General features: G+C 34.6%; 1 protein-coding gene across 1 annotated transcript in view; it reads left to right on the top strand.

The window, feature by feature from the left end:
* Positions 1-6,428: 6,428 nt before the first annotated feature.
* LOC141389628 (organic cation transporter 1) overlaps positions 6,429-22,420 on the top strand; it is a 123,475-nt gene continuing 107,483 nt past the window's right edge. Inside the window, exon 1 of the mRNA XM_073961462.1 lies at positions 6,429-6,693. The gene's annotated coding sequence lies outside the window, so the exon portion shown is untranslated. The remainder of the gene's footprint in view (positions 6,694-22,420) is intronic.

The following is a 22,420-nucleotide window of genomic DNA, read 5'->3' as shown; positions in this document are numbered from 1 at the left end:
CTGATTGTTACTTTATTTCGCTTTATTGTGTGTCCTTGTCAACACTATACTTCACATTTGGAGCCATTGAATTTAAATTTAATATCACATCCAGCAGACCCCTCAGAGCTACGGTTATAGTCCCCAGGAATTTAAAAATGACCATTTGAGCTCCTAATCAGTTTTTGATACGTCGCATCTTCTCACTGTTATTGTTTCTGTGTTTATTACGACTACAATTCTTTTTTTTAAATTAATATTCAGTAATGTGTGTATGTATTTTTTGGAATTTGTCAAAATAGGAATATTCAAAACAAAACGTAACAAAATGACGTTGACACAAGTTGGTCACCAAAAGAAAAAAATTATAATCAGCTGTGAGCTCTGTCATACCTTTCTTATTATACCATGAGTTCTACTAGTTTAGGGCTACAATATTGCCAAAGAAAGAAAGGCCAAATTCCTATTCGTTTCTGAGATAAAGGCCCGATAAATGCAAACAGCTGTAGTTTTAGCCCGGTTTAGATGAGGCTATAAAATCCGAACTGGGTCTGAAGGGACAAAATGCTGCTAGTATTTTTGTAGTCTCAATATGTACTTTCAAAAAAATGCATACTAAAAGTTGTTTGCCGCCGTGGTGCAATGGTATGCACACCCGCCTTGCACGCTGAAGGCCGTGAGTTCGATTCCCCGGCCAGTCAACATCAAAATTTTCAACGGTGGCAAAATACCCCTCAGTAATGTTGGCGACATTTCCTGAGTATTTCAGCCATGTAAAACATCTCTACAAAGTGGTGTCTTAAGACACGCCGTTCGGACTCGGCGATAAACAGTAGGGTCCATATCATTGAGCTAATACGAATGGGGGGGCACTCATTGATATGAGAGAAGTCTCCATTGTCCCGTATGGGATGTTTGTGGAACAATTATATTATATTATTATTAAAAGTTGTTTACATTTTCAGTGTTGCATAGTGTAATTTAATATTGAAGAAGTTTGGTTACCAAAAATGTTTGGTATAGCCCCACATTATGGTACATACATAACAAATCAATATATTTTATATACGGCATAGTTATTGTGTTTGGTTTGGTTTTGTTGTGTTTTTTCGTCAGTGGCTGAGTGTATCTCCTTCACACACACAGCTGACTGATACTTTCTTACTTGTTTCTTTTCCTTTTTCAAAGGTCGTTCAAAAGTTTTTAGTTACAGTTTTTCCTCTACAGTTTTTTGCTGTGGCACAGAAAAATTAGACGTTTAGTTACCTGCCTATTTATTAGTATATTTCTTTAAGTTCAAAGGACATTTAGGTTCACTACTCTTTATTTTATTTTTTTACTGGTTCTTTTTACTACCATAAACTGAGATTATACTGTGTCCCAATTTTTTCATAAAATAGTAGATGTTTAGTAATTTCTAAACACTTTATATTTAAATTTGAAAAAAAAAAATAGATTTGTGCTTAAGAATTCTCCTAAATCAAATATTTTAAAACAATTCCAGTTAGAACATGGACTTGTATTGTTTTTTTTTTTGTTTCTTCTACCCTCAACACTAATTTCATAGAAATTAGCAAAAACATAAAAATAAAGATACAATCTCCCAAAAGCAATATTTGAAAAATGTAAAAATATTGTATATAACCTGATTTGATACCTCGTATTTATAAATATGTACGTATAAGTTATGTCTAATAATAAATAACATTAATCATACTTCCACCAAGTAATTTTTAATGATATGCTAATGAATAGTAATAGCGAAATAATGATAAAAAATTGATTCAGTTGTAATTTGTAATATCTAAGCTTTTTAAATCGATTGACAAAATAATTGTGTGGATATTTTGAGAAGGAACAATGAATGATTTGTGAAAATAAAATGTAAAATGTGTGTACATATTTTAAAAGAAGCAACGCCAAATTATCTATAAACTGCTCATTTTTTAAATGTGAATATCATAGCAAGTAGTTGTAAGGAAAATGAATAACATTTGGGATAAATAACCAAGTCATACAATCAAATCAGCATAGTAAAACAAGCAAATACCTTTAACGTTAATAATATACGTAAGTATGTTGTGTGTATGTATGTACGAATATAGAAAATGATGATGAACGATAAACAATGATACCAAGTTAGCAATGAAAAATAATCAAAATTCTTTAGAAATAAACATTTCGAAATAAGATATATAATAATCCCGCCCTATATATCCTTACACCTTACACGTAGCTAGTAACGAAAGGATAGGGTTTCCTTAATAATTTTAAGATAATAATAAAAACTGTTTTGCAAAGTTTTCTTTTAAAAAATAACTCATTTAATTTTAAACTTCATACTGCAAATGTAAATTAGACAACAAATACAAATAAATAGCTAATAAATAATTGTTATAAAAATAATTGAAAAAAAGACGCAAAAAATAACAACCACAATTAGGGAATATGTGTATGTGAGAGCGGTAATGTTAGTTAGAGATGGTTATAAAATGATTGTATGAAAATGAAATTGCCAGACGCAGACAAATTAAAAATTAACCACAAAAATTTTTATTTTTTTTTAATTTTAAAATTACCAAATGCTTCTATCTTTTTTAATATTATAAATAAAATAATTAAAAAACATGTGACTCATATACAATGAAAAAAAGTGAATAAAAACCAATGAATAAATTATGTAGTAAATATTTGCCATTTAGAAATTTAACAAATTATGCATTTTAAGACCACTACCACAACCACCACCACCAATGTTAGAAATTTGATCATTTTTAAAATAAAGGAAAAACGTAACGTAATGGAAACAGATGAAATCTTAGCAACAAAAATATAAATACAAAATTGTCCATGATCGAAATATACAGAAAAATAATAATGTTCAAGGATTCTCTTTCGAAATAAATAAAAGAAATTAATGCAACAAAATAAATGATGTGGAAATAATAAAAAAATAAATTATTTTGTTCTTATTATTTGGGAAAACGGATCGCATCTTTAAAAGTAAGTATAAAAAAGCTATTTCCTACGAACATTGCTGAAGGGACCAGAACACTTTACAGCCCGTAAAAAGTACCATCAGCAAAATAGCAGGCTTACAGTGGTGGCCAATACATTCGAAACAAAATTGCACGTTTTAGAAAAAATTTTTCTCTAGGCTAAAGAGGGTATATACACGTTGACAAGACCAAAAATGTGCCTCATCGAAATAATGGTTTTAGACCCCAAGTATGTTTGTACGATATCCGTTTCAGACAATTTTGTGTAGATCTAGCAATGTCCGTCCGTCTGTCTGTCTGCCTGTCTGGCTGGTGCGCACGATAACTCTCGAGCGGATCAATCGATTCGGTTAAAATTTTGGGTATCGAAATATTTTGTCCAGATTTGATTTAAGTTGAAGATGGGCCATATAGGTCCACTCCTTCAGGTACCTCCCCCACAAATGTTCAAAAATTGTCGCAAAACTTGTGCGCACGATAACTCTCGAAGGGAGTAACCGAATTGAACCAAACTTTGTTCGAATATGGATTATATCGGTCCACTCCTTCAGGTACCTCCCACACAAAATTTTAAATAAGTGCAGTTTAGTGACAACTCACGAATCTTTATGAATTTTTTTGTAACAGGATGTTCGTGCGGTCCCCGTTACGTCATTGTAATTTTTTTCGAGGGCAAGTCCATAGTTCCCGAGATAATGGCGCATAACCTTAAAAAAACGCTGCACTATATCGCGAGTTCAAAAAAACGGTGGCTAAAAGGAGTTGGTGTTGGCAGATGAATTTTGGTATAAATATTTATAGTTCACTGACAATGTCGAGAGAAAAAAATTGGGAAGGTCGGTTCACGTTTTGGGATAGTCCCCATGCAACGGTACTTCTTAATGTTTCGGTATTTTGAATATTTTAGCTAAACTTATCAACCAAATTGGTTGAATTTTGAGATGCGGAGTTTTCACTTTACAAAAAACTTTTCCGATAAAAATTATGGACATAGGTCTACGTTTTGATATAGACCCCATATAACGGTACCTCCCGATTTGCGGAATTTTGAAGATTTTACATATGTTTCACGCCCAAATACGGCGAAATTTTGCATTGACTGTTCCCAATGGACCAAAAAACTTTTCTGATAAAAATTATGTACATAGGTCCACGTTTTGATATAGCTCCAATAGAACGGTTTCGCCAGATTTTCGATATTTTCAAGGTTTTAGCCACATTAAACAACCAATGTAGCTAATATTTGGTATTTATTCTTCGCCAGAATTTGGAACATTTTAAGGTTTTTTTATACCTTCAGCATGTATGCTAACGAGGGTATATACACTTTCATACGGGCAAAATGTGCTCCTCGAAATAATGGTTTAAGACCCCAAGTATGTTTAGACGAAATGTGTTTCAGACAATTTGGAGTCGATTGAGCAATGTCCGTCCGTCTGTCTGTCTGGCTGGAGCGCACGATAACTCTCGAACGGATAAACCGATTCGGTTCAAATTTTAGCTTTCGTAATATTTTACCAAAACTTAGTTTAAGTTCGAAAATGGGCTATATCGGTCCACTCCTTCCGGTCCGATCCCCCCCAAAAGTTCGAAAACGTTCGGAAAAATTGTGTGCACGACAACTCTTGAAGGGAGTAACCGATTTGTTCCATACTTTGACCATCGTGAAATGTGTACCAGACTTATATAAGGATTTAATATGGACTCAAACGGTCCACTCCTTCGGGTACCTCCCACACAAAATTTCGAAAAAGTTCAGTTTAGGACCATCTCTCGAATCGCTTTGATTTTTGTTGTAGCAACTTGTATTCACTGCCCTCCATACGACTTACAACTTTCATCAGGGACAAGTCCGTACTTCCTGAGAAAATAGCCAGAAAGTTGAAAAAACCCCTTTGACACCGTGTGAGTCGAAACAACTCGATATCGAATCACATAATTAGGCCCAAGGACTCCACCCTTGCCGATTGAAATTGTAAAAGGTTGGAAATAAACTGAAAAAATCGTGAGTATTGATTTCTGAAAAACAAGTTAGAATTAAGAAGGCTTTAAGTTGGACAGGGCCGAACTTTTCATACCCTCCCCCACGAACTGTATTAACGTAAATAGGAACAATTAGTTTCCTTTCGTTTATAAAAATACTAAGCTCTTCTTCTACCTTAAGGCTTATTCCTGGAGAAGCAGAATATATTAACTGATGATAACACTGTGACACAAAATGGAACTTAAAGTCTGGGGGTGGAAAATTTCTTTTGGAGATGAAAGTCCTTGGTGAGTTTACTAAGAACCCAAATAAAATTTTCGCCATAGTTTCGCGCGATGAAGTTTTTGCTTTTTTCCCTATAATACTTGGGAAAATTGTAGTTCCATATCTCCGTTTGGCCTTGTTGTAGCTTCTTCTAACTCAATGCTTCTTCTAACTCAATGCTTTTCATGTCAATTTCGTCCTTTATTTCTTGAACCGTATTGAAAGTACTAGAAGATGAGATTTTTTAACATCCAAATATTCTACAAAAATGTTGCTCAGAAGATTTTAGGTATAGTTCTCATTGACAACTAATCGATTTTGTCCCGTTTTTATTGTCATTTTTGGCATTTTTTCGGACTTGGTTCAGAACTAAACTATTTTTTGTTTTTCTGTAGATTCGTTATTGGTTATGTATTGGTATGTAAACATACCCTGCGGGACTTTTCTCAACCGGTTTACAAAATAGTTAGTTATAAATGCATTATTCTACAACTAACTGCAAATTGGTTGAAAAGTCATCAATAGATCAACCAGATTGAAAACTAAAAAAATGGAGAACTGACTATCTCTGCATTACTTTTTAACTAGTTATTAACCAGTTGGAAAATAGTCGGTTACAAAGCAATTTTTTTACAACCAAATATAAATTAGTTTAAAAGTCATCTAGAGATCAACCACTTGAAAACGTTGAATATTCAGTAATGTTTCTTCGACGCAAATAATTCTCATATACACTTTCGTAATTATTTCGATATAAATGCAACATACAATTATTCAAGCTAGTTTTGATAGACTTGACATACCAAAAGAGGAACAACAAGGGAACATAGCTGAGAAACAACTTGTGTCAAAATAAAAAGTCAAAAATAAAAGCAAAAGAGAGAATTAAAAGAAATAAAATATAATAAATAGAAAATACTTTTTTCTCTCTCTTTAAGACAAAAACAACAACAATTGATATATCAATTGGTTATTGCTTATATAAGTTAACACCTTAATCCAACCCCACCACTGTGTCATACCAAAACAACTCCCAACTTTCCGCTGACACAACATCAGTCCAGCGAACTCAATCAACCTTCAACAAGAGGATCATATTCCACTCAACGGTGGGAACGACATTTAGCCAACGTAGCAGTTTATGCAAGTGGCGTGATCGCCACAGCACTCCTCAATTATAGTTATAAGACACAATTAAATTCACTTCCAAATTGACAACCAAATAAAGAGGTGCATAGCACCGCAAAACAATCAACAAGATTTTTAATTAAACAACAAAGGCGCTTAGCACCGACAAAGGAAGGGAGCAAAGTAAATCCCCATACAATTAACTGGCGCCCAACATTCAATCCAACAAGGACCCAACCGAGTAGGAGGAAGCCCCTGAGTATCGCTAAGAGAAAAGGACGTCCGTACAGACCAGCTGCCGCCCGGTATAAAAAGAATATGAGGAATATAATAATATTAGTAAGTAGCAATAAGTGTATTAAAATTGTGAAAACAAAGAAAAGATAAAATAAAATTAATTCGTGTAATCATAAAAAAATCAATTAAATATTTGTGAACTAGGAAATTTGGAAAAAAAAAACTAAAATCATATTTCAAAAGAGAGATAAAATCGAACAAAGAAGAAAGATTAAAGAAGTGATGAGTGATATGGACAACCTACTATTAAAAACTGACGTATAAGAAATTAGAAATAAAAAAATATTAGCAAAGTGTGAGCACAAAATTATTAAGTGAAAGAAATTTACATCTTTGTGTTTATTTCAGCTTGAGTCCATATTTTGTTGTAATTCAATTGTTTGAATAACAACAAAATATTTTAAAGTGGATATGAAATTGATTAGTTGCGGGCGAAGGGTAGGGAATACTATAGTTTCAGTTGTCACCAAACAACTTCATCAGTTCCCTTTTTCGCCGACTCTGTATCGATAAACAGGTCAATAAAGCCATCTAGCAAATTAAATAAAATGAGAAATTTGCTGTAAATTAATTTGAATGAAATTACTAAATGCTTAGTGACTTGGAAAAACTAATATCGAAAGTTGACGCCATGAGTTTATCGAATTCAGCATCCACATCTTCTGGGGGAAATCTTAAAATAGACCCCTTTACTGAATCTCAAAAAAAAGAACTAACTCGGATCATAGCTGAGACTGTGGCAAGCCTTCTTAAAAGGTGGGAGGATGTTGTTACCACGGAAGATATCAGCATACTCAGCTCTGGGGACATCTCAGAGGGTGAGAGAATTCCGGACATAGTAAAGACATTAAGGGAATTCGCAGGAAAGCCAGGCGAATTTACGTCATGGAGAAAAGCGGTAGATAGGATTATGAATATTTACGAGCCTCAGAAAGGAACCGCGAAATACTTCGCAATCCTACACACGATAAGGCATAAAGTAGTAGGAGAAGCTGACACAGCTTTGGAGTCGTATCGGACCCCATTAAATTGGAAGGCCATTAGGAGATGCTTAGTCCTACATTTCTCAGACAAGAGGGACATTTCGACTCTGGAATACCAGATGACGGTTTTATGTTAGGGTGGGCAAACGGTTACTGAATTTTATGAAAAGGTTTACCACCACCTATCTCTGATCCTAGACAAGATCGACTGTTTGGAGCTAGGAAGTGAAGCTTTGGAAGTTTTGACTCAGACGTACAGGGACAAAGCTTTAGACACGTTTGTACGTGGACTAAACGGTAATCTTCCCAGCTTATTGAGTATAACTAACCCAACAAGATTTTTAATTAAACAACAAAGGCGCGTAGCACCGACAAAGGAAGGGAGCAAAGTAAATCCACATACAATTAACTTATAGACATCTGGGGTGCATCTGAAATATTTACCATAAAACGCTCTCGTTATGTCGAACACGTTAATGACAAATTTTCTTGGAGGATATATCCGGTTTTCTATATTTTTGAGCAGAATTTTCCGATATAAAACCCGGGTTTTGAACCGGTTTTAAGTAACCGATTAGTAACTTGAATCGCGATTTATTTAAAAAGCGCTCTGGGCATTTTTTTGTTTTTTGATTTTTCTCGCCTATGAACATTGTAGTTTCAGAATCCGCAAAAACTTACCAGGTGTAAGCACCTTGCATTTAAAATTGTTTCAAGAGCACCGTGTGTGGTATAGTTTTTTTGTTGCTCGAACTTCTGTCATTTTTAAACGCAGAGATGTTTTAAAAAATCTCTAATAATGAGATGTTTTGAACACAACTCATGGTTCATAAGGAATTAATAGTGAAAATCAAACTTTTACAATATTTTAAACTTGGCATTAAACTTTTAGGTTTGTCATTTTTATACCCTACACCACCCTGTGGTAAGGGTATTATGTGTTAGTGCATTTGTATCTAAGATGCCTAAGGAAAAGAGATAGACTCATAGTTCCTTCTAGGGATATGCATAGAATCACTTTCTGAGTCGATTTATGCATGTCCGTCCTTCCGTCCGTTCGCAACGTACAGGTCGCATTTATTGTTCGATTTGGCTGAAAATTGGGGAAGATCATTTTTTAGCCTAATGAAGAACGCTATTGCTTTTGGTGAAAATCAGTTCAGATTTGGATATAGCTCCCATATATATTTTCGGCCGATTTGAGGTATTTGATGCACCAAACACGCTGTATCTGTCCAATTTTGATGAAATTTGGAATATAGATAAATGTGCCAAATTATGTCGAAATCGGTTCGGATTTGGATATAGCTACCATATATATTTTCGGTCGATTTGAAGGATTTGATGCACCAAACATGCTGTATCTGTCCAATTTTGATGTAATTCGGAATGTGTTACGTAATTAGGTCTATAGATAAATGTGCCAAATTATTTCAAAATCTGTTCAGATTTGGATATAGGCTCCCATACAAATTTTCGGCCGATTTTTAGTATTTGGTACACGAAAGACGTTATATATGTCCGATCTCAATGAAATTTGGAATGTGTGACGGAATTTGGTCTAGAAATAAGTGTGCCTAATTATATCAAAATCGGTTCAGATTTGGATATAGCTCCTATATATATTTTTGGCCGATTTTTGGTATTTGGTGCACGAAACACGTTATATATGTCCGATTTCAATGAAATATGGAATGTGTGACAGAATTTGGTCTAGAGTGTCAGACTAGAGTAGAGTGCCAAATTTTATCGAAATCGGTTCGGATTTGGATATAGCTCCCATATATATTTTCGCCCGATTTAAGGTATTTGATGGACCAAAGACGCTATGTATGTCTAATTTTGATGAAATTTGGAATGTGTGACGGTGTTTGGTCTAGAAATATATGTGCCAAATTATATCGTAATCTGTTCACTTTTGAATTTAGCTGCCATATATATTTTACCTATTCACAGTGGTGTAGGGTATCATATAGTCGGCACCGCCCGACTTTGATCCTTTCCATACTGGTTATATTTTCAGTTAGTATTTATACCCTACACCACTATGTGGGGAGGGTATTATAAGTTGGTTTTGGCCAAAAAGTTTGTAACGCATCGAAATAATGGTCGTAGACCCATACTTATATATATCAAAATGAGTCGATCTGGCTATGTGTGTCCGTCCGTCAGTCCGTCCGTCTGTCCATCTAAACCTTGTAATCACGCTACAGGTCGCAATTTTGATCGGATCGTCACAAAATTTTGGGTGTTGATGGGGGTCCCGGAGGGGAAGAAGCCTATTGATTTTGGTGATGGTCGGATAATATTTAGGGGTCGGAATGGGCAAAAAACTTATGTGGATAAAAAGACAACGTTTTTTTCCAAAGCGAATATATCAGCTTTTATATGGGGTATACAAAAAGCAAAGCCTGACAATGAAAGTAGAAGATTCCACCTTTACAATGATTCAAACTAGGTCGGCGTAGGTGACCAAATAGCGGGGATATCACAATAGTCGTTAATTCATCCCATTTTTCCATTTTTTTGGAAATCACGCTACAGGCCGCAATTTTGATCGGATCGTCACGAAATTTTGAGAGTTAATGGGGATCTCAAAGGGGAAGAAGCCTATTGATTTTGGTGAGGGTCGAATAATATTTAGGGGTCGGAATGGGCAAAAACTTATTTGGGAAAAGGTCAACGTTTTATTTCAGTCAGTAGCTCTGTTTCTTTAAGAAGTATATCAAAAGCAAAACCTGGCAAGGAAAGTAGAAAATATCACCTTTACAACGATGTAACGAAGGTTGTCGTAGGTGGTCAAACAAAGAAAATATCGCATTAGTCGCTAATAGAACCCAACTTTTTATTTTTGCGATTTTAATAATAATGAAGGATATCACACCTTTGGTTGGGGACCTTCTAAAAGCAGAGCCTGACTAAGAAAGTAGAAAATCGCATATTTAAAATTATGCACAGTAGGTTGGCGTAGGTGGTCAAATAATAGAGATATCGCAATAGTCGGTAATATACCCGTTTTTTCATTTTTTTACGAAATCGCGCTGCAGGGCAATTTTGATTGGATCGTCACGAAATTTTGGGAGTTATTGGGAGTCCCACAGAGCAAGAAGCCTATTGATTTTGATGATGAACGGATAATATTCGGAGGTCGGAATGGGCAAAAACTTATTTGGGAAAAGGTCAACGTTTTATTTCAAAGTCAGTAGCTCTGTTTCTTTAAGAAGTATATCAAAAGCAAAACCTGGCAAGGAAAGTAGAAAATATCACCTTTACAACGATGTAAAGTTGGCTGTCGTAGGTGGTCAAACAACAGAGATATCTCAATAGTCGGTAATGCATCCCATTTTCCGATTTTTTTTTTTTGTAATCACGCTACAGGTCGTAATTTTGATCGGATCGTCACGAGTTGATGCGGGTCCCACAGAGGAAGAAGCCTATTAAACTTGGTGATGGTCGGACAATATTCAGGAGTCGGAATAAGCAAAAAGCTTTTGTGGAGAAAAGTCAACGTTTTTTTCTTATGCGAATATCTCCGCTTCTGGTAGGAGTATTCCAAAAGGGAAACCCATCAATGGAAGAAGAAAAGATCTTTATATTGATGCAAAGTATGTTGGCGTAAGTGGGCAAACAACCGAGATATCGCAAAAGTCAGTAATATATCCAATTTTTCAATTTTTTGTAATCACGCTACAGGTTGGAATTTTGATTGGATAGTCACGAAATTTTGGGGGTTGATGGGGGCCCACAGAGAAAGAAGCCTATTGATTTTGGTGATAGTCGGATAATATTTAGGGGTCGGAAAGGGAAAAAACTCATGTGGAGATAAATTCAAAGTTTTATTCTTTGTGAATATATCGGATTCTAGTGGGGGTATTTCAACGGCAAAGCCTGTCAATGGAAGAAGAAAATATTACCTGTACATTGGTGTAAAGTAGGTTGGCGAAGGTGGTCAAACAAGGGAGATACCACAATAGTTGGTAATGCATCCAATTCTTCCATTTTTTGCAATCACGCTACAGGTCGCAATTTTGATCGGATGGTCACAAAATTTTGGTAGTTTATGGAGGTCCCAGAAAGAAAGAGGCATATTATGTTTGGTGGTAGTCGGATTATATTCCCTTAAAGAAATGTTTACCAGTGAACAGCTCATGCACAGGGGTAGTGGTGTAGGGTATAACATGGTCGGCCCCGTCCCGACTATAGCCTTTGCTCACTTGTTATATTTTCAGTTAGTATTGTAAAGGTGTTTTTAGTGGTAATTAAACAATTTTTGTAATAATATTAAAAATTAAAGAAAATGTTATATGTATATTAGATTTTTTTATGTTTCAGGGCATTTTATCCAACCAACTGGCTGTATTTTGGTATATAGTGTTCTTTGTGTATCATTAATTGTTTTTGTCGATAATGCGTTAAAATTTTGCAAAGATTTTTATTTAACTATTCCCTGAAGGGATAAGGGGAAACTTCTTCCATATAATGACGACCATATTCCTCCTTTTGATAGATCGTGTGTTTAAAGGACAAATGTCTAAAGGACATTTAAGGGTTCTCCCAAAATACGCATAAATTCTATCCTAAGAAGGGGCTAAGCGGTATTTTCGGGTCACCTAAGTGAAAGAAGGAACTCTCCTCGTAAAAGCATTTAAGTACATCCTAGTCTTGTTCCAAATAACAGCAAACAATAAGTTTTATGTGAAATTTGTTAAATGTAAATTATTTTAAAATTTAAAGTCACAACTATCAACGAAAATATGTCGTACAACAACAGCATCAATATAGCAAAAGCAAAAACAACAAAAACTCTCAAAAGAAAAGAACTTAAATTAAGAAAAGAAAGCATGAAGTGAAATAATTTATTTATGAGATAGAGTATTTGCCTGCAAGCAAAGAGCGTGGAGAATAAGAAAAATAATAAATGAAGTGAAATGATGTCATAAGGAAGCCAAAAAAAACAAGAACTACAAAAAAAAGAAGAAACATTCACTAAATGCAAAGAAGCAACTTAAAAGGATGGTGGACGGCCACTATGACAAAAACGAAAATATGAAGATGGAAAAAGATAAAATAACACTATTTAAGGAAATTTTAAACATATGCAGCAATATTCTTCTTTCATCATCCTACCCCCATACTTATCAAACAAAATAATGAATAATTTTTAACTTCCTCTTTCCCTTTCAGGCTTTATATAAAAATGCTGTTGTTTTTTTTTAATAAAATCTAGGATAACATAACAGCATACACAAGCATTTATGCATGTCGACGACGGCGTGCATTCGTTCATTCCATTAGTTGTCGTATAAATTTAAATTTAATTTAATTATGTGTCGCATCAAACGAACGAGTAAACGAACGCACAGACAGAGTGACTTAAACAGCCAAGCAACCACACCAATAATAATTTATTGTCAAATGGAAAAACAGAACCAAGTTTTTAATGAAAATTGAAAACAAAAAATAATAATAAAACAACAACACCAAGAACGCACACAACATTAAATGACTAATTAAAAAGGCAAAAATAATAAATAATGCAACCAACCAACAAACAAACAATAAAATTAAATAATAAATTACATAATGAATCGGAAAAAAATAAAATTAAATGTTTAACGTGGACAGACACATCATCGAAAAATCTAAATCATGTCATTTTTTGCAATTATTTAAACATAATATTTGACACTGTGGTTAATAAATTTCAACTCAAAATAAATAATTATAGAAAATGGGGGGAAAATGGCAGAGTTTGTGGTGGTAATGCGGAGTTATAATACATTAGGCAATCAATTACAAAATTATATAATAAAATAATTGGGATTTGAAAACGAGGAATATGAGGGAAGAAGCAAAATATTGATAGCCACCGTAACCTTTACTAAAATATGATTTGCTTCTTTTGGAATTAAGAATTTGTATAGAAATTTCCTAGAAAGGAGTGGCCAGGGGCTCACTTCTGTTTGTGAAATAAAAACTTTTATAAAGGAAAAAACTGCCCAAGGAAAAAATATACACGACATTTTTTCATTTAAAATGTTCATAGCACAAGAATCCAGCCCCAGCTTTCATTTTTTTTTATTTATTCAATTTAACATGTTGTTATACAATAGGCCAATAAATGAAATACCCTATGCTTAAAACAGTGGCTCACTACTCCAATACTCATTTCAGCTCAACATTAAATTTTATTATTACTTACTTAGCTGGCCCATTACAGAATATTTATTCCATAGACCGAACTAAGAAAAGATCTCCATTCCTCTCTGTTTTTCGCTTCGCTTTTCGGAATACCGCGCCTTTTCATTTCTTCATCCTCTTGTATGCTCCATCGAAGCTTAGGCCTGCCGATTCTGCGTGCACCACCATGTGGCATGTATTCATACGCCTTTTTAGCGGGTTCATCATCGCTCATTCTTATGATATGGCCTAGCCAACGCAATTGTTGCGTCTCGATACGTTTAACTATATTCATGTCCCTGTATAGCTGATATAGCTCGCGGTTCATACGACGTCGATATTCACCGTCAACGCAAATCCGCCCGTAGATCTTTCGAAGAATTTTCCTCTCAAACACATCAAGCACTGCCTTATCTGCTTGCGCAAGTACCCATGCTTCGGAGCCATACATTAGCACGGGTAGTATCAGCGTTTTGTAAAGATTTATTTTTGTTTGACGAGTTGTGGCTTTGTTTTTAAATTGCTCACTTAGACCCTAGTAGCATCTGTTTGCCAATACAATTCTTCTTTTTATTTCATAACTGATGTTGTTTGTTGTGTTTATGGCAATGCTGAGGTAGACCATGTCTTTAACTACCTCAAAATTATAGGTACCACACTTGGTCCGAGCTCTATGGACGCTTTGTGCGTCGACACCATCAATTTGGTCTTTTCGCCGTTTACCGCCAGACCCACTTTCGCAGATTCCCCTTTGACCTTCCTAAAGGTATCAGTCCTATGATGTCTACGTCATCAGCTTAAGCAAGTAACATGTGACTATTGGTGTAGATAGTGCCATTTCTTTTGATATTTGCATCTCGTATTACCTTTTCCAGCAAAATGTTGAATAGGACACACGAAAGGCTGTCTCCTTGTCTAAAACCTCTTTTGGTACTAAACTGTTCGGAGAGGTTCTTTCCAATTTTAACTGATGACCTAGTGTCAGTTAAAGTCATCTTACAAAGCCGGATGAGCTTTGTGGGGATAGCAAATTCAGACATTGCATGGAATACCTTTGATCGGAGGGGACTGTCAAAAGCTGCATTATAATCGACAAAAAGGTGATATGTGTCGATCTGCATCTCTTGGGTCTTCTCAAGGATTTGCCGCAGGGTAAATATCTGGTCAATGGTAGACTTGCCAGGTCTAAAGCCACATTGGTATGATCCAATTATTTCGTTGATCATTGGCTTTAGTCGTTCGCACAATATCCCTGACACTATCTTATAGGCAATAGGGAGAAGATTTATGCCCCTATAGTTGGAGCATACGGTCTTATCTCCTTTCTTGTGGACGGGACGCAGTATGCTCAGATTCTAATCGTCGGGTACGCGTTCTTCCTGCCAGATGGTGCTAACTAGCTGATGCATACACCTTATCAGCGCGTCGCCTCCGGTTTAAACAGCTAGGCTGGTAAGCCATCGGCTCCTGCTGCTTTATTATTCTTTAGCCGGTTGATTGCTGTTTTTACCTCATCTTGGCCGGGCGGTATACATACGATGGATCTGTGGTATCATCGTCTTCGCTACTATTGGATACCAGCAGATTGAAGAAATATTCTTTCCATATCCTGAGCACGCTATCTGTATCTGTTACCAGATTACATTGCTGGTCTCTACAGGAGGATGTGCCTGTACCAAAGCCATCTGTTTGATGTTTCACTCTTTGGTAGAAGTTTCGGACTTCATTCTGGCTCCTGTACATCTCGATTTTTTCACACTCTCGCTTTTCCATGTCTCTCTTTTTCTTGCGGAAAAGTCGTTTCTCTTCTCTCCTTTTCTCCCGATATCTCTCTCGTGCACTACGCGTTGCTACTGATTGTAAAGTAGCTCTGTATGCCGCATTTTTCTCTTCGGTAGCAGCACGACACTCCTGGTCATACCATGGATTCCTTGGTGGAGGTCTCTGGTATCCAAGTATGGACTTTGCGGCTATTTGCATGGCGTAGGCAATATTTTGTCATTGTGTTGTTATGTTATCGGGACAAGGAGTGCTCTCATTAAGCAATTGGTCTAGTTGAGTGGAATATGCTGTGGCTATCTGTTGTGTTTGCAGCCTATCGATGTCCAGCTTCCGCGTTGTGTCTGTTCGTGCTTTATTTGCAACGTTTAGACGGGTAAGTACCTTTGCTGCATCAAGGTAGTGGTCCGAATCAATGTGTGCGCCTCGGAACGATCGTACATCCAACACGCTCGATGGAAGACATTCATCGATCTATCACAACATGATCAATTTGATTACTTGTTCTTTGATCTGTAGACAGTCAGGTGTCCTTATGAATATCGAGATGATTAAATCTGGTGCTGCTAACTACCATGTTTTTTGCAGCTGCAAAGTCTATCAGCCTCATACCATTGTCAGATGTTTCACTGTGGAGCCTTAATTTCTCGACTGTTGGGCCAAAGATATTCTCCTTTCAAATTTTTGCATTAAAATCGCCTAGAATGATTTTAATGTCATGGGCAGGACAAAGGTCATATGTTTCTTCTAGGTGCTCGTAAAATATATCTTTGGTCTGTTCGTCCTTTTCTTCAGTGGGAGCATGAGCGCAATTAAAGCTGATGTTGAAGAATTTAGCTTTTATTCGAATTGCAGCAAGTCATTCATTCACTGAGGTGAAGCTGGATACCAGATGTTTTAGTCTCCGACTAACTACGAATCCGCAACCAAACTCATGATTTACGTCATGGCAGCTATAATACAGTGCGTCACCTTTAGGTGTTGTTGTAACGCCTTTCCCAATCCATTGTATTTCCTGTATGGCAGTAATATTGGCCTTGTACTTTTCAAGTACATTCCAGGTGCAGATTCGCAGATCATGGTCCTTAAAACGTTTGCGGGGTTCGTCAACTTTAGAGAGGTTTGTTATTCTTTTCTTTCGTTTTTTCATAGTAGGCTGTTTTTTCTAGGGGAGGGTTACTAACCCGACTCCCAAACCCAAGTTTTTAACGTTATTATGGGTGAACGCGCGGCACATGTTAGCTCACTACCTTTAACGGGTGTTAAAGGCAGTTCCGCAGGTGACACCACGGGGAGGTCAGTGTCCACTTGAGATGAAAGAGGGACCAAGATAAATCCTGGGCTTTGCCATGTTAAAACCGGTCAGGACCGTTCCTTGGTATCTTCCATCCCCTACACTATGCTTAAAACAGTGGCTCACTACTCCAATACTTATTTCAGCTCAACATTAAATTTTATTATACCTTTATTAAATTTAAAAAGTAAACCTTTATAGTTAAAGTCTATTAACAGTCATATTTTGAAAGAGGTCATTCCTCTCCATTTAAAAGAAGGTTCTATTCTAAACTACATTTAATTGTGAATATATCATAAAATATCTCTACACATCTAATAAAGGTTGTAAATGATAAAGGTTGACAAAGAAAGTACACTTGAAATTAACACCAAAACAACAACAACAACAGCAGCAAAACACCTAATAATATTCAAGATTTTTGTAAAGATATAAATTGTTTGGTATGTGTATTTGATGCTGGTTAGTTGCTGGCATGTAGCTTGGTAATAACGGCAAATAATAATAAAGATAATTGAATTGATTTAATTTAGTCGCCAACAAAGAAGGGTGTAAATTTGCCAGTCATCATCTCCGACAATTCTAAACAAAAGAAATTAAAATGAAATGCAATAACAAACTCATATACATTTTATGACAAGATATAATATGACTGTGTCACATGGAAATAAAACAGATAGGTGTAGTTGTAATCGAGACAGGGTTAATAGTTATGACATTTATACTGAAGTAGTTAAGTTTTACAATAATTAGGAAAGTACTAAACGCCAGCATTCAATGTATGTGGAGAATAAAACAACGATTGGCAAGGTATTTTTTTCTACATATACATAAAATATAAAATAAAAAATAGAAAAAATTTAAATATAAAAAATATAACATATAAAATATGAAATATAAAATATATAGAATATAAAATACAAAATATAAGATATAAAATATAAAATATAAAACGTAAAATATAACATATTAAATATCTAATATTATAAAATAGTTCAGCAATGATGACTGACTAGAGTTGTACAATCTAGTTCATTTGAAAAATCTAGTTCAATAGCTCAGATCTTTTAACTGAACTAGTTCTGTAATCTAGTTCATAGTTCACCATCCAGTTCAATCATTCGGTAGGTTATGTAGGTTAAAAAAATATTCCCAGTACGAATCGGGTCGCGAGCCAATTTTTGGTTGTTGCGGACAAAAAAATATGGCGATTTTATTTCGCCGATCTCACCAATCGTGGCTGACATTGTGATGGAACATCTTTTGAATGAATCAATTAAAACTCTGAACGCAGAACCTAGAATTTTAACGAAATATGTGGATGATATTTTTTGTGTTATAAAGAAAAATGAGGTAGAACACACACTTGCGGCACTGAATAATTTCAATAAACAAATAAAATTCACAATGGAATGTGAATCACACAATAAATTACCATATCTTGATGCTGAGATTCAGAGACATGGGAATCGTCTATATTTAGATTGGTACCAGAAACTTATATCTTCTGGAAGACTAATCAATTTTCATTCCAAGCATCCAAGAAGAGTAAAAATAAACACGGCTACCAATTTCATACACCGAGTGTTGAGCATAAGTGACAATAAGTTCCACTCCAAAAATGAAGAGAAAATTCGGAAAATCCCAAAATTGAACGATTTTCCAAAACACACAATTAATGAATTTATAAAACAAGTCAAAAACAAGAATAATGAACATAGAGAAAAAAGCGATAAAACTTACAAAAGATCCACATATATTCCTGGGTTCTCAGAACGGTTTACTGGCAGTAACTTGTACAATAAAGATCAATACCAAATCGCTCTAAAGACTACCAATACAAACTACAAGTTTTTCAGCCGTACAAAAACAAAAATATCTAACGACGATAAGTCAAATGTAGTCTATCAAATAGCGTGTAATGGGGATAAGTCCAACATATGCGAAAAAGTGTATGTTGGCACCACAAAAACGAGGTTAAAAACCAGGGTTAGTGCACACAAATCAGATCAAAAAGCCAAACACAAACCACTGGAACAAAAAATAGCTCTTGCTGCTCATTGTTCTACAACAGGTCATACCCCGAATCTAAAAGATGTAAAAATACTCACTCAAGAAAATAACTACAAACGCCGATATATGATGGAAATGTTGCACATAATAAATGTGCCAACAGAAAAAAGAATAAATTACAAAATCGATACAGAACACTGTGCGCAAATATATCGGAATGTCGTACAGAAACATCAAAAAACTAAGAAAAACTTCAGTTTAACAACAGCAGTGATGCAGGATTGACAGTTAATATTTGTTAAATAATACCAAAAGTATGATATTGTTAAGTATTTTTGTTAAAACATTTATGTAATCAATGTTTTATGTTTGTTTTTCAAAAGATCCCTGATGATGACCGTCGGAGACGGCCGAAATATCGGAAATAAATTATTAAAATAAAACGAAAATTCTTTGTTTTATTTAAACAAGTCCTACAGCCGAACTAAATCACAAAAAGAAAGAAGAAAATATTATAAAAACGGTAATTATTTTAATGAGCACAATTGTTACAAAAAATGAACACCGCATCAAACTTTATTAATCGAGTTCTAAATATTAGCGACAAAGAATTTCACACAGAAAACATAAAGAAAATTAAATCAATATTGAAACAAAATAGCTTCCCTCCAAATACTATAAATGTTTTAATCAAACAACACCACAACAAAAAACCAAAAAATACAGAAAAACAAAATAAATGTTATAAATCGGTGACATATATTCCCGGCATTTCCGAACGCTTCACTAACTCCAAATGTTATGAAGACATAAACTATGCAATAGCACCAAAAACTTCTAACACCTTGCAAAAATTATTCACACGTTTAAAATCAAAAGTAGATATAATGGACAAATCAAATATAATATACAAAATTAAATGCAATGGCAATGAAAAAGAAAATTGTAAAAAATATTATATCGGGACCACAAAAAACAAACTAAAAACGCGATTATCAGGACACAAATCTGATATCAAAAATAGATCATCTACCACAATAACCAAAACCGCACTTTCAACCCACTGTGCCACTGAACAACACCATCCAGAACTGGAGAGAGTGAGAGTGCTGCAGTGCGAAAACAATTACCAAAAGAGGCTTATGTTGGAAACTCTACACATTATGAATACTCCAACATCACAAAGAATGAACTACAAAACAGATACGGAGAATTTGGCGCACAGCTACAGACATCTAATCAGGGATGCCAGATAAGTTTGGTCGAAAATCAGCACTTTTCGGGTGCCAAAATCGGCAAAATCGGAAAAAAATTTTCAAAATCGGCAAAAAATCGGCAAATTAAAAAATATTTATTTTAGTTCAAATTATCGCTTTATTTAATAAGCATAAGTTTAAAAAATAACATTTTAACTACAACAAAACAATTAACAATTCATAAACCAAGGCAATAATTCAAAATATGTATGAAAATAAATGGTTTTACCATATGCATATTGTAGTATATATTTATAAGTATGTACGTGTATATGGCGAAAAACAAAAATGTTTTACAATCGATGAATCCGAGTTTCACCCATTAAGAATTCGCGGAATGTTAGCATATTCTATATAGTATGATAAACATTCTTTAAAATGATGTGTTTTAGGGGGATCCCATAATATCGACCATTAAAATTAATTTACGTGGAAGCTGTGTTGGCATCAATGTAGAAAAATAGGTAAAAATGGGTTGAAGCCAACAAGTTTTTTTATGCTCCATTCCGATTTCTGGCTTAACCTTACATTTTATAGACATATGCCCAAAGAAAGACTCAAAGAATACTTCATGGGCAATATGATACTGGTGTATCATTTTTCGATATATCCACTACATCCACCTAAAATTGATGCTGACATTTTGAAGCCGGAATTTCGGGGTTTTTTGAATTTTTTTAATAATCCGGACGCGCAACAAGATAATATTCCAAACTCATAATAGGATTATAAAACTCGTGATTTTACGTCGTTTACGGCTTATCTCATGAGTGTGCTCCTTACAGCATCCTATTAATTGGAGTCTAAAATCCGATATTTGATGTGTTATTTTTTTTAAAAAACCTATTTTTAGCGTTTAAAATTTACAAGTGTCATTCAATTTCCTTTGTACCCCGCGTGAATTTAGTTTTTTTACGCGACGGATCTAATGAGCCCATCCGCGATCGAATCCATCCACTAAAACCTCGGATATAGATACCCTGAAAATAGGAAAATCAGCAAAAATTTATTTTGACAAATCAGCGTACCAAACCGCTATTTTCTTTAATTTTTTTTACGTAAATGGAATCCTTTATACGCGATTACAATATTTGCGAAAACGCGTGTCATAAATTACAGAGATTCGCGAGTAATATAGGATTTTTACCAAAAAATAGAAAGTGGAGGCACATCCGCGGTTCTTGAAGAATCTGATTGAAATATATGTAGATAAACATATTTTTGATGGGTGCTACTGAAACCGGATGCGCATCAAAATCGTATGCAAATTGCGCGATTTTTACCCACTTTAATGTTTTTTGCATTGTGTGATGCAACTGGCGGCACACTTTGACCGCAGAGTGAAACATCGAAGTATGCATAAATATTGAAAGAGATTGATTCGTTGTATCCAAAAACGGATGCGCATCAACTGATTTTAACTTATTCGCGAATACTAGGCTTTTTAATTTACACATTTTTTGAATGATTGTAATTTCAATATTACTCTTAATTTCCTATCTTTATAAGTTATCACAGTAAGCAAATAAGCTTTCTTGATGAAGTTTTAGTAGTACACATTAATTATTGTATGGGATTTTAGCGAAATAGTTGGAGAACTCCCAAATATTGTTTTTAATTTTTCGAATCAAACCAAAAAATATGTTTGCAACAATAAGTTTTTCTCTTTTGTTGTTGCTATAATATGAAATTTATGTAACCAATCTCTATAAATTTGGTATCATATTTTTATACGCATTGTCTAGATTCCGCATATATTTTTTTAATTTATTTTTAAGTGTTTGTACGGACTATGGAACAGGATAATTTGGATTTTCTTAAAATTTTTTGTACTATTTGTTGATTTTCCGCGAAAATAATAATAGATTTAATAACTATTTAAACATCTACGAATAGATATGGAATGCTGTTAACGATTTATGCATAAATTTTCTCATAACAACAAATAAGATATTTTTAAATATTTTTTTCTTTATATGAGAATAAAAACCGCCATAACTTTTGCGCGCATCGTCCAATTTTGTGAACGCGAACAGATTTGAAACCAGAATTTTTTTCTTAACCTCTATGCCAAAAATTGTAGATGTGCTCACAAAAAAATTTTTTAATTTTTTTCAAATGGAATTGCAAAGGATTTTTGTTTTTCGCCATATATGAGATCAATATATTTTCAATTCAGCCAAGCTAAACAAAACGTATACAAATATTGTCTTAGGAGGATAATTAATAAGGTGATTGTTTTTATACCCTCAGCATTTATGCTA

The sequence above is a fragment of the Musca autumnalis genome, unplaced genomic scaffold (assembly GCF_047663935.1).
Source record: "Musca autumnalis isolate F117 unplaced genomic scaffold, ASM4766393v1 scaffold_1, whole genome shotgun sequence".
NCBI lineage: Eukaryota > Metazoa > Arthropoda > Insecta > Diptera > Muscidae > Musca > Musca autumnalis.
The sequence above is the reverse complement of the archived record's forward strand: the minus strand, read 5'-3'. Positions and strand labels throughout refer to the sequence as shown.